The following is an 11640-nucleotide window of genomic DNA, read 5'->3' on the forward strand; positions in this document are numbered from 1 at the left end:
CATGAAATTTGCTACAAACACAGATTGTGCTTCCTTTCTATTTTCTGGGACCAACATACAATCTTGCAGTCTTAGCATGTGGTACAAGAAAAAGGAAAGATGGCTTCCTTCTCCCTCCCTTAATTGTGTATGGGCAAGTGGCATGAAACACACAGAGAGACAAAGATAATGGGGAGGAGGGACAAAGAAAAATAAGGAATGTCTGTCACCAAACAGGAGTCAATGACCCCCAAATCTTCCAGCTTCATCACAATTGAATCAGGGTGGTAGACAATGGAGGAAACTTCAAGGAAGAATGAGATAGCACAGAGCATGAAGGAGGAATTAGGGGCGATGAACACCATAAAACAAGTTCAATAAATTCCTACGATGCCAGGATTGGGGTAGTTAGCTGCTTCTAAATCTATGTCCACCTGAAAAGACAGGCTTCTAGACCATAAGAAAAGTGGATTTGGAACGTGAATCAGAAGACCTGAGTCTGAATCCTGGCCCTTCAGTCACATCACAGCCATGAGACCTTGAACTAAGTACTTCCCATCAATTCCTTCATCCTAAAATGAGAGGGTTGGACTTAATGACCTCTAAGGTTCCTTTTGGCTTTAACACTCTAAACTCAGTGAATTCTAGGATTTATGGGTATCCTAGATTGGAAATATGATGCCTTTTACCTGAAAGTATTCTCAACCAACTTACTTTCAACAGGGTCTCAGGAGGCAATGAGAGTAGGTAGGGGCAATAGATGTTAGGGATGGATCCAATATCCCCCAGATAACAGTAGCCCCTGAATATGTGTACGTGTTTGTATGTTCATTTATGACCATACAACTAAATATTCAAACCACACACACACACACACACACACCCATTTCACTTAATGGCCCTAAAACAGGTAGATAAGGAGAAAATTCCCATTAGACAGGGGGTTTCTAAGCAGGGAGTGGTGTGATAAAATGTTATCTGAATAAAGTTCAAACTTCAAGTGAGACAGGTGTGCTTGGCAAACAGAAAAAGATCCTGCTTTTTCTAGTCACCAGAGACCCATAAAACCTGTATCCCAAGATTGGTCAGTTGGCATATTAATTCACCCACAAAATTGGTACCTATAACTATAGTTTAACATTCTTGAGGTCCATAGCATGTTTTAGATGGAACAGGGTTAGAATGAGGTCTTCTGCTACTGACCTTGGGTAAACAAAATCCCTTGGGAGGCTTCCTGAGGTGATCCATTTTATTACGCAACATTATTATAGAAGGTAGTGGGTAGCTATTTAATATATCTAGTAGCTCCCTTAATTGAGAGTAGTAGGTAATTATCTCTGGAGCACATTTTGGGTATAGCAGAGTCATTATGAAGAAGACGTGCTTGCCAGGGAATATCATTTGGATTACAAGCACTGTCTGGTGAAAAATATCATTATAGTTAATTTGTGCTCATTTCCATTAATGGAAGAGAGCATTAGCACAGATAATACAAAATACTCAACGATTTACCTAGATACTTTGCTCACCACCACAGCAATCCTGAAGCCCAAAGATAGAGAGGTCAGATTATGAGAGCAGTAGGGAAAAGGAAGGTAACCTTTCTGGAGGGAGTTCTGGAGTATGAGTGGTAAATCCAGATTCTTCTCCCCACCCCCTTTTGATGTCTGCTTTCTAAATAACCCCCTTTCAATTCCTTATCTTTCACAAGCATAAAAGGCAAATAGAATCTTCATGACCCTCAAACACAAAAGAAAGCAGAAGCCAGCTAGCTCGGCTGTTGCTGTCTCACTTTCCCACGAAAATACCAATTTCGGAGGAATCTCCTGCCATAATTAGTTTGTTGAAAGCCCCTTGATTAACATTAGATGAGACTATAGAGGAACATTCAGGGAAATCTTTGCATCACTCTCCTCTTAAACAGAATTTCTCACCTATAGAGAAGGAATTGGCCTGAAATGATGGAGGGGCAGGAAATAATGTCTAAGAGGCTGTGGGGTGGCAAAGGATGCTGGGGAGAGAATGAAAACAAAGATAGACTCTGTAAAACAAAGAAAATCAAGGGATTTAACGAGGGATGCCCACCTGAGAAACATAGTAGATAGCCAAAAGGACTATGGAACTGGATGAATAGCAAGAGAAATATCAAACTTGGGATCACTTATCCTGGTTAGTGCCACATCCTGATTGGCTGGTACTGATCTGGGAAAAATTGGGTACCAGCTGGCAAGGGGCCCTATACTTTCAAGGGAAAGGGAGAGGCCCTAATTCATTGGAAAAAAAAAAAGCTCTGGAGAGCACATAACACAACCATGGAATCAGTGACGATGACTGGCAACACGTCAAGGTAAATACCCAGAGGAAATCCACAAGAAGGCCTGATTGTTACACGAAAAAAGTTGTGATTAGCAATTTTTGTGCTTAGGGCTTACAGCACAAAACACACCTTCAAGTAAACTTTTTCAGATAAATTCAGTTGGAGGAGAGTAGAGTGGGACTCAGTGAGGGAGGTGCTCACCTGGGTTTCAGCCAGACAAGCACACCATCTGGTAGTTTCCTATTTTAACTAATCTTTCCTGCTAACTAGGTGCTAAGTTCTGTTGTTTCCATGAAGCTAAAAGAGTGTAAGAGTTATCAGCATACTCAAAATGTAGGTGCCCCAGAGCAAAGCCCTAGTTACCTGTTCTTAGTTATAGCTCTTCATTGAAACCTATAATGGCAGCATCTTAGAGTACAAGGGACACCAGGCACAGCATGGTTCTCAACCTCTGTCAAACCAGTTTATGAATGTCATGTAGGGGGTGAAGAAAAACAAGCACTTTCCTAAGCTACTAGAAGCTGAAAGTTAAATAGTATGTTGTAGTAGAATAAGCATGAGACTGAGAATCTAGAGACCTAGATCTGAATACTCTTTCTGACCCTTACTAGCTGTGGGAACATGGGCAATTCATATAATTTCTCTAAGTGTTAGCACCTCCATCTGTAAAATGGGAATGATAATGCTTATACTATCTTCCTATTTCCCAGTGTTGTTATAAGGAACAAATTCTTAAAATATTGTGCATCGTCATTGTTGCTGCTACTGCAGCAGCCAAGGCTATTCTTGCTATTGCTGTTTATTGCTTGTTGCTGTTGATTTTGTTACAGCAGCTGCTGTTATTATAGGAGCTGAGACAATAGTGAAAACATAGAGACTAGTTGACAGGTCAGGAACTGGACAGACAAATTAATATAGGATAAGAATTTTCATAGGGAAAAGAAAAAACTTTTAGCAAACTCGACATGCACTTTGGCTGGATCTGTACAGACTGGCCATCGGAAATGATAATATAAAGATTTCAAAGAAGCTTGTAAAGACATATGAACTGATACATAGAGAAGAGGACTGAAATCAAGAAAAAACATACACACACACACACACAATGTTTAGAATAAGGTAAATGGAGAGAAATCACCAAGATTAAACCAAGTCCAAATGACCCAGGGGTTCCAGAACAAAGGACTCATCAATGAAACAATGAGAACTTTACACCTTTTCAAGGTACCTAACACCTAGTCAAAGAGGTAGGAAGAGTCCCTTATAAAGTCTTTCTGGGCATAAGTAATAGTTAAGATAATGTCAAGTACACATTATTGCTACTAAACAGTGTGTCCTGGTCATGCTCCATATAAACTCAGAAATTAAAACAGACACATGTCCTCTCAAAAAGCAAAATGGTGCCAAACAAATCTGTATAAACACTGACCTGCATCTATATAAGCCAAGGGAACATCTAAGAAGCAGGAGATGCTATCATACCCCAGAGAGGGAGAATGGGCAGAGATATTTTTAGTGTCTGTTTTAGTTTGTTTAGATGAGTTAACATTACACAAAAATGTTAACTTTGGGGAATTTTGACATTTGTGATTGAATTTGCAAGAAAGGCAACATTTTCTCCCAAAACATGTCTTAAATGAAGGCAAGATAAATCTCACCATTTTACGATCCCCCAATGGCTTTAAAACATGTCTAATTAATGCATATGCACCTTGGGAAGTTAAGAAATGTTGCCTGCCACCTCAAGATTTCTTTTAGGTGTGTGAACATCCAGATATCAGCATGAATCTAATTTCTACCTGACAAGTCACTATAGCAAGTTTTTAAATGAAAAATGTGTTAATTTCAAACTCCTCTCTTACACCCCTCCTACAGGCCGCCCTCCTTACCCCCATAACTCCACAGCCCACCATAAAACTGAAAGTGTAAGTTCTTCCCTGAGCCTGATTTTCTTCTGCAAATAAGAGCACACACACACACTACTGGCACCAAAGATACTTGAAGGTGAAGATAAGAAAGGGACTCCCTTCATGCCCACTCTAGGATTATGTCCCCAAACTGAACCTATGCTTAGCACTAGAACTGAGCATAGAACTGGAGCCCTAGAACTTATAGTCTTGATTTGCTTCTGAAAAATTCCCAGAGAAGTGTTGGCAGGGATGTGAGGGCTACCTTGAAGTAGAAATCTGAGCTGTTTGCATGAGAAAATCTAGACTGCCTGGTATGATGCTGTGGACAGACTATTATATTTAGAATCAGAGACCCTGGGTTACAATCTTGCCTCTGCTATTCTCTTCCTACGTAACCTAAAGCAAGTCATTTAACCTTTGTAGGCTTCACTCCTTCATCCATAAAATAAAAAGCTTAGTGACAGAGTGGATGAAGACAGCATGGGCCCTGGACTCAGAAGGACCTGAGTTCAAATCTGACCTCATACACTACTAGCTGTGTGACCCTGGGGAAGTCACTTAACCCTGATTGTCTCCAAAAATAAAAATAAAAATAAAAACAAAAAATAAAATGAAAGGGTTGGATGAGCTAGTGTTTAAGGTCCCTTTACGCTCTAAATTCTAGGATGCTACAATAAATCATTTTTATTCAAAGAGATTTTTTTTAGTGGAATATCACATTAGCTTCAGCAAGATCCTAACATCCTTTATAGCAAAGGTGAGTGGGTTAAAAAAAAAAGTTATAGCGTATCTACATTGAGAAAGATATTATATTAGTATAAAAATATAATGCCCACAATAGACATAAAGTAACAAAATGCTTAGAAATAACCCCAGTATAGCAGAAAAAGCCCTGAAACTGGAGCCAAAAGATCAGTGTTTAAGTCCAGTTTGATCCTTTACTAGCCAAATAGGTCAATCATTTGGCTACTCTGGACCTCAGTTTCCTCATCTGTACAATGGGAATAATAAAATCCCTACTACTACACCTATCTGACAGAGTCATTGTATGACAAAGAACTACTTCAGCGCACTATAACAGAGGTTCAGAGAAGCTGTGACACACCTATGTTTACGCAGCTATTTAATGACAAGGACTGTAGATTTCAATTCACATTTTCTAAAGCCAACTCCAATCCACATTCCTTATGTCACAGACATAACTGCTGAATGAGAAAGAGTCCTGTCTGTCACTCCAGCAGGATATAAAGTCCTGCCCACAGTATGACTAGATCCACACAAGGAACATTATGATGGGGACAAAGATCAACAGGTGCAGAAACGATATTGTCATGAGAATATACTTTGGCACACCTACACAGAAAGAACTAAAGGAGGGGTTTTGGAAAGAGGGCATGAACTAAGCACAGAGGCATGACGGAGGCAGAACAGTTGGGTTCAGAAAGAGCTGGACTCAGAGTCAGGACGAGCCAAGTTCATATTCAGCCTCTGATGTGAGTTGTGTGACCCTGAGCAAACCCCTCTCTGTTTCCTCACTTGTAAGATAGGATAACAATGCCTGTAGTCCCTACTTCACAGAGCTGCTGAGGTCCAAACAGTAGAATGACTCTAAAGTACTTGGTAAACTTTCAAGTACTATGTACATGGCAGTCTGTCAGAAGTTGCTGTGGTTCAACATGACTAACATGGAAATATGTTTAATATGATTGTACGTGTATAGCCTATATCAGGTTTCTTGCCATCTTGTGGAGGGGGAGGGAGAAAAAATTGGAACTCAAAATCTTATAAAAGTGGGGGGCAGCTAGGTGGCGCAATGGATAGAGCACCAGCCCTGAAGTCAGGAGGACCTGAGTTCAAATCCGGCCTCAGACCAAACACTTGACACTTACTAGCTGTGTAACCCTGGGCAAGTCACTTAACCCCAATGGCCTAAAAAAAATTAAAAACAAAAACAAAAACAAAAAACCTTATAAAAGTGAATGTGGAAAACTAACCTTACATATAATTGGAAAAAATAAAATACTATTAAGTGGGGGGTGGAGGGGAAGAAGTTGTGGTTGTTGCTTAATCGTGTCCAACTCTTCATGACCCCATTTGGAGTTTTCTTGGCAGAGATACTGGAGTAGTTTGCCGTTTCCTTCTGCAGCTCATTTTACAAATGAGAAAACTGAGGCAGGAAGGGTTAAGGGACTTGCCCAGTGTCACATAGCTAGTAAGTGTCTGAGGCTGGATTTGAACTCAGGAAGTTGAGGCTTCCTGATTCCTAGCCCAGCACTGTGCATGATGGCACCACCGAGCTGCCCTGTAAGAAGGGTAGAAGTAGTAGTTGTTAACTGGGACTTTGATTATGAAGACCTTTGTAGGACCTCTTTCCGTCAAAAGTAAAGCCACTAATAAATGGCCTTAATGAAAATTTCATCCTTCAAAAACCCAAAATGGGTAACTTATAAACCTACTTCTCACTAATAAGGAAGAACTATTTGCTAAAATGGAAACGATGGGAACCTTGAAGGTAATTGACCACAACCTAGGAGAGTTTATAATAATAATAGCTAGCATTTTAAGATTTACAAATCACTTTACAAATACTGTCTCGTTTGATCCTCAAGACAACCTTGGGAGGTTAAATGCTATTATTATCCCCATTTCACGGATAAGAAAACTGAGCAGACAGAGATTAAATGACTTGCTCAGAGTCATGCAGCCAGTAAATGTCTGAGGCTGGATTTTAACTCAGGCTTTCTCGACTCCAAGTCCAGCACTAGATCCACCTAGTTGCAAATAAATATAGTATTTTTATAATAAAAGAGAAGAAATAGTCTAATATGCAACCTAACTTCTAGGAGAACATATTTCAAAGGGTACAGATTAAGAATAGGTAGAATTCCACAGACTAAAAACTCCATAGGGAAATCAGTCCAGGAGAAATGGGACTCTATCAAGAAAAAGAATTCCAAAGACACAAGGAGAATTCTAATAAGAAGGAATGTGGCTGCTCGAGGAACTCACGAGTCAAGTTAGTTTTGTTTTATTTTGTTTCTTTAGTTTTAGTGATTCTTTTTGCTTACACATCACATTCATTTCTGAAAATAGTCCCCACTACCCAGAGAGCCTTTAACAAGAGCCTTTAACAATCTTTTAACAAAGATTTAAAAGAAGAAATAGTTCAGTAAAACCAAAAGCACATCAGAACATCTCATAGCATGGGCATATTCCACACCCTTTGTCCTCTACCTTACCAATGAATGGAGGAATGTCCATTTTCTCATCTCTAGAGCAACCCTTGATTACACAGTTGTCAGTCTTGTTTCATTGTTCTTTCCATGTATATTGTGTAGTAATTGTGTATTATGTTTTCCTGGTTTGATTACTCAGATAAGGTTTTCAAGGTTTCTCTTAATTCTTCATGTAACCCCAACCCCAAAGTCCATTGGTACGGGATTCTCTCCTTATTGGTGGAGATCACTGTCCCTTGCCTGTGTGAGGGGCAGGACAGAGTTGGTGGGATTAAGAACGATTCAAGTCTCTTCAGTATCTTCCAGTTTTTGGACCTGCTTTGAGTCTCTTCAGGCTCTACAGTCTCTTTGGGAGCTTCTGGCTTCTAGTTTCAAGAAAGAAGATGAAAAATGCCAATCCCACTTAAGGTTACTGAGGGAAAAGACTCTGAGAAGAAATTGACAAGAGAGGATCTGGCAGTCTCCATCATGTCCCTGTCTCTCCTAAATATTATTTAGTCTAGGGGATGTGATTTTCAGGTTTAAGCTAACTTCTGGTCACTATTAATTATTGGGAGGAGGCAAAACCTCAAACTTTATATCCAAGACTTGACCCCTTTTCCAATTCCACAATGAACACACATAAAAATTATCAAAGAAATCCATTTATCCAATTCAATAGCAAAATCGAAATCAGAGAAAGTATAGATAGGACAATATACACCAGACAATACAGACTGAAAGAGTTCTCCCATTGGGAGCAAGCTATATCAGCTAAACCAAGAAAGAATCCCAGATATCACCCAATAGGGAGTTCTCCAAAGTCTACAGTACAACAAACAGAGGATGAGGACACAGTGGCGACTGCCAGCTCCTCTCATGTTGGCTTCTTCACAGAGCCTTTTCCTTCAACAACCTGAAGTTGGTTTCCTCTCAAAGCTGGAAGCCAGAACACCCAAAGTAACTGCAGAGCTTAAAGAGACTCAGAGCAGGTTTAAAGACTCAAAGAGACTGAAAAGACTTGAGGCTCTCTCACAGGTAAGGGACAGTGATCTCTACCAGTAAGGACAGAATCTCATACCAATGGGCTTTGGGACTGGGGTTGCATTCATATTTGTCATTTCTTATAGTAATATGCCATTACATTTACATACCTCAATTTGTTTAGCCATTCTTCAATCAATGAACTCCGACTCTGTTTCTAATCCTTTGTTACCACACACAAAAAGTTCACCATACATATTTTGGTATAGATAGAACCTTTCTTTCTGCCTTGGACCTCCTTAGCATGTATGCCTAGCAGTGGCATTTCAGGGTCAAAGATTATCTTAGATTTTCTAAAAAGACTTATACAAAATACGGAAGCAAGGGCAAGTAACAGAAGATAAATACAAAAATGTGGTAACATCCTGTAAGAATAGTGCACTCTATCTAGTTAACTGTGCTCCATTTCTTCCTATATGGACCAATTAATCAACTAATATTTATATAGTACTCAGCATGTGCCAGGCACTATGGTAGGCACTTTACTCTGTATCTGCTCACTCCTCTCAGCATCTGCTGACAGCCTGGCTTTAACTCCAATGAGCAAGATGCCCCCTCCCAGGTTAAGCTCCTCACCTCTAATCTCATTACCATGTTGCTAACTCACATCTTGATTGATACCACCTCCCTGAGCCTCCTTTCCCCTCTAACTGAAAGACTGGAGGATGGAGTGCCAAACTCCTCCCAATGCCTTCCTTTATAGAGGTCTCACTCCATTCTGCCTGTCTAGTGTCAATTCCACAAAACAAAATATCCCAGTGCCAGGTGCCCCCTGGTATCCACCGCCCCTTAAAATGTTGCCTCTTAGATTATAAGCTCCTTAAGGGCAGGGATTATCTTTTTATTAATTATATCTTCAGTGCTTAGCCCAGTGCCTGGCACATAGTAGGTGCTTAATAAATGTTTATTGGATTGGATTATTGGAAATACAAATAATGAAACAATCTCTACTTTTAAGGGGAGACAACAGATATAAAAATATACAACATAAATATAAAGTGAATAAACATAAATATATTCAAATTAGTTAAATGCAATGTAGTTTGGGAGAAAGGGCACTAGCATATGAGAGAATCAAGAAATACATGGATAGAGCACCGGCCCTGAAGTCAGGAGGACCTGAGTTCAAATCCCTCAGATCAAACACTTGACATGTACTAGCTGTGTGACCCTGGGCAAGTCACTTAACCCCAATTGCCTAAAAAAAAAAAATACCTCATGCAGAAGGTGGTGCTTGAGCCGAGTTTTAAAGGAAGAGAACTCTGAGATAGAAGGGAGGAGGGAGAGCTTTCCAGGCACTGGGGACAGCCAGTGCAAAGGCATGAAGATGAGAGGTGGAGTGTTGTGTTTGAGGAACAGAGAGAAGGCCAGTTTGGCTGGATGACAGAAGGAAGAAGAGGAAGTAATATCCAATGAGGCGGGAAAGATAGACTGGGCCAAGTTGTGCAGAGCTTTAAAAGATAAATGGAGAGTTTATTCTTTATCCTACAGACAATAGGAAGCTGCTGGAGTTGACAAAGTAGAAGAGTTACACAGACAAATCTGCCCATGAAGAAAATTCCTTTGACAGCAACGTGTAGGATGAACTGCAGTAGCGATAGACTAGAGACAGGGAGACTAATTGGGAAGCCATGGAAATAATCTAGGAGAGAGTTGATGAGGGTCTGAGCTAAGGTGGTTGCTATATGAATGGAGAGAAGAGATCAGCTATGAGAGTTTTCATGAAAAATGAAAGAGGAAGATTTGACAACTAACTGGATATGTGAGATGAAAGAAAATGAGAAGTCTAGGATACAGGTTATGAACTTTGGAGACTGGAATGTAGGTGTCTTTCACTGAAAAAGGGAATTCTGGAAGAGAGAAGAAAGAAACCTTTCAAGAGAAAGATTAGTTTGGTTTGGACATACTGAACTTAAGATGTCTCTATTACATCTAGTTTAAAATTGGTGGAAGTTGCAAAAAAAGAAAAGGTAAAATTAGATTTGATGTAAGGAAAAACTTCATAATAAGTTTCCAAATATATAATGAGTTGCCTTGAGAAGTAGTGGGTCTCTCTCCTACTCTCCCCATTGGAAGTTTTTAAAGAAAGTCTGGATAACTCTTTGTAAGGTATATTGAAGAAGGAATCCTTGTTCAGGTAGGAGTTGGAAATCAATAATCTCTGAGGTCTCTTCCAAATCTGAGATTCTATAATTCTGTGGTTTACTGTAATAATCTGTTTTTTTCCCCTGATTTACCAACTATAAATTAGCTCAAGGGTTTTTCCCAAAACTTTCCAAAGAAAGTTCCCCTCCTGGTTCTGTCCAAATGTTGAAATTTTTTCTTGAAATAACTTTGCAGGATGAGAAGGGTACTCAAAAATATGTCATTTAAGGACTTGTTGAAGAGACTGGGGGCGTTCAGTCCATAAAAGAGAATATTTGGGAGAAAAGTGGTCCCTGCCTTCAAGTATTTGAAGAGATGTTATATGGAAGAGGGATTATGTTTATTCCATGTAGCAATAGAACCAATGGATGAAAATTAGAAAAGTGGCAGGTTTTGACTCAAGGGCAGCTAGGTGGTACAGTGCATAGAGTGCCAGGCTTGGAGGAAGGAAGATCTGACTTCAAATCTGGCCTCAGACACTTATTAGCTATGTAACCCTGGGCAAGTCCCTTGACCCTGTCTGCCTCAGTTTCCTCATTTGTAAAATGAGCTGGAAAAGGAAATGGTAAACCATTCCAGTATCTTTACCAAGAAAATCCCAAATGGAGTCACAAAGAGTCAGACATGACTAAAAACGACACAATAAGGATTTTGACTCAAAATCAGGAAAAACTTCACAATTAAAGCTGTCCAAAAATGGAACATACTGATTTATTAAGTAGTAAGCTCCTTGTCACCACAGGTGGTTAAATAGATGCTGAATGACTACTTGTTTGGGGATATTAAAGCACTATATGAATTTTGGAGATCCACATTTATTTTCAATTTTATTTTCAGGTCTGAATTCTCTCCTTCCCACCTCCCCATCCCCCATCAATTGAGAAGGCAAGAAAAGCAAAACCTGTCACAAATATATAGAGTCAAGCATAATAGAGTCTTGTGTTAGCCATGTCATCCCATGGCATGGCGAAAGGAAAGGAAAGGAAAGGACAGGACAGGACAGGACAGGACAGGACAGGACAGGACAGGA

The sequence above is a fragment of the Vombatus ursinus genome, unplaced genomic scaffold (assembly GCF_900497805.2).
Source record: "Vombatus ursinus unplaced genomic scaffold, bare-nosed wombat genome assembly UNPS02014841.1, whole genome shotgun sequence".
Taxonomy (NCBI): Eukaryota; Metazoa; Chordata; class Mammalia; order Diprotodontia; family Vombatidae; genus Vombatus; species Vombatus ursinus.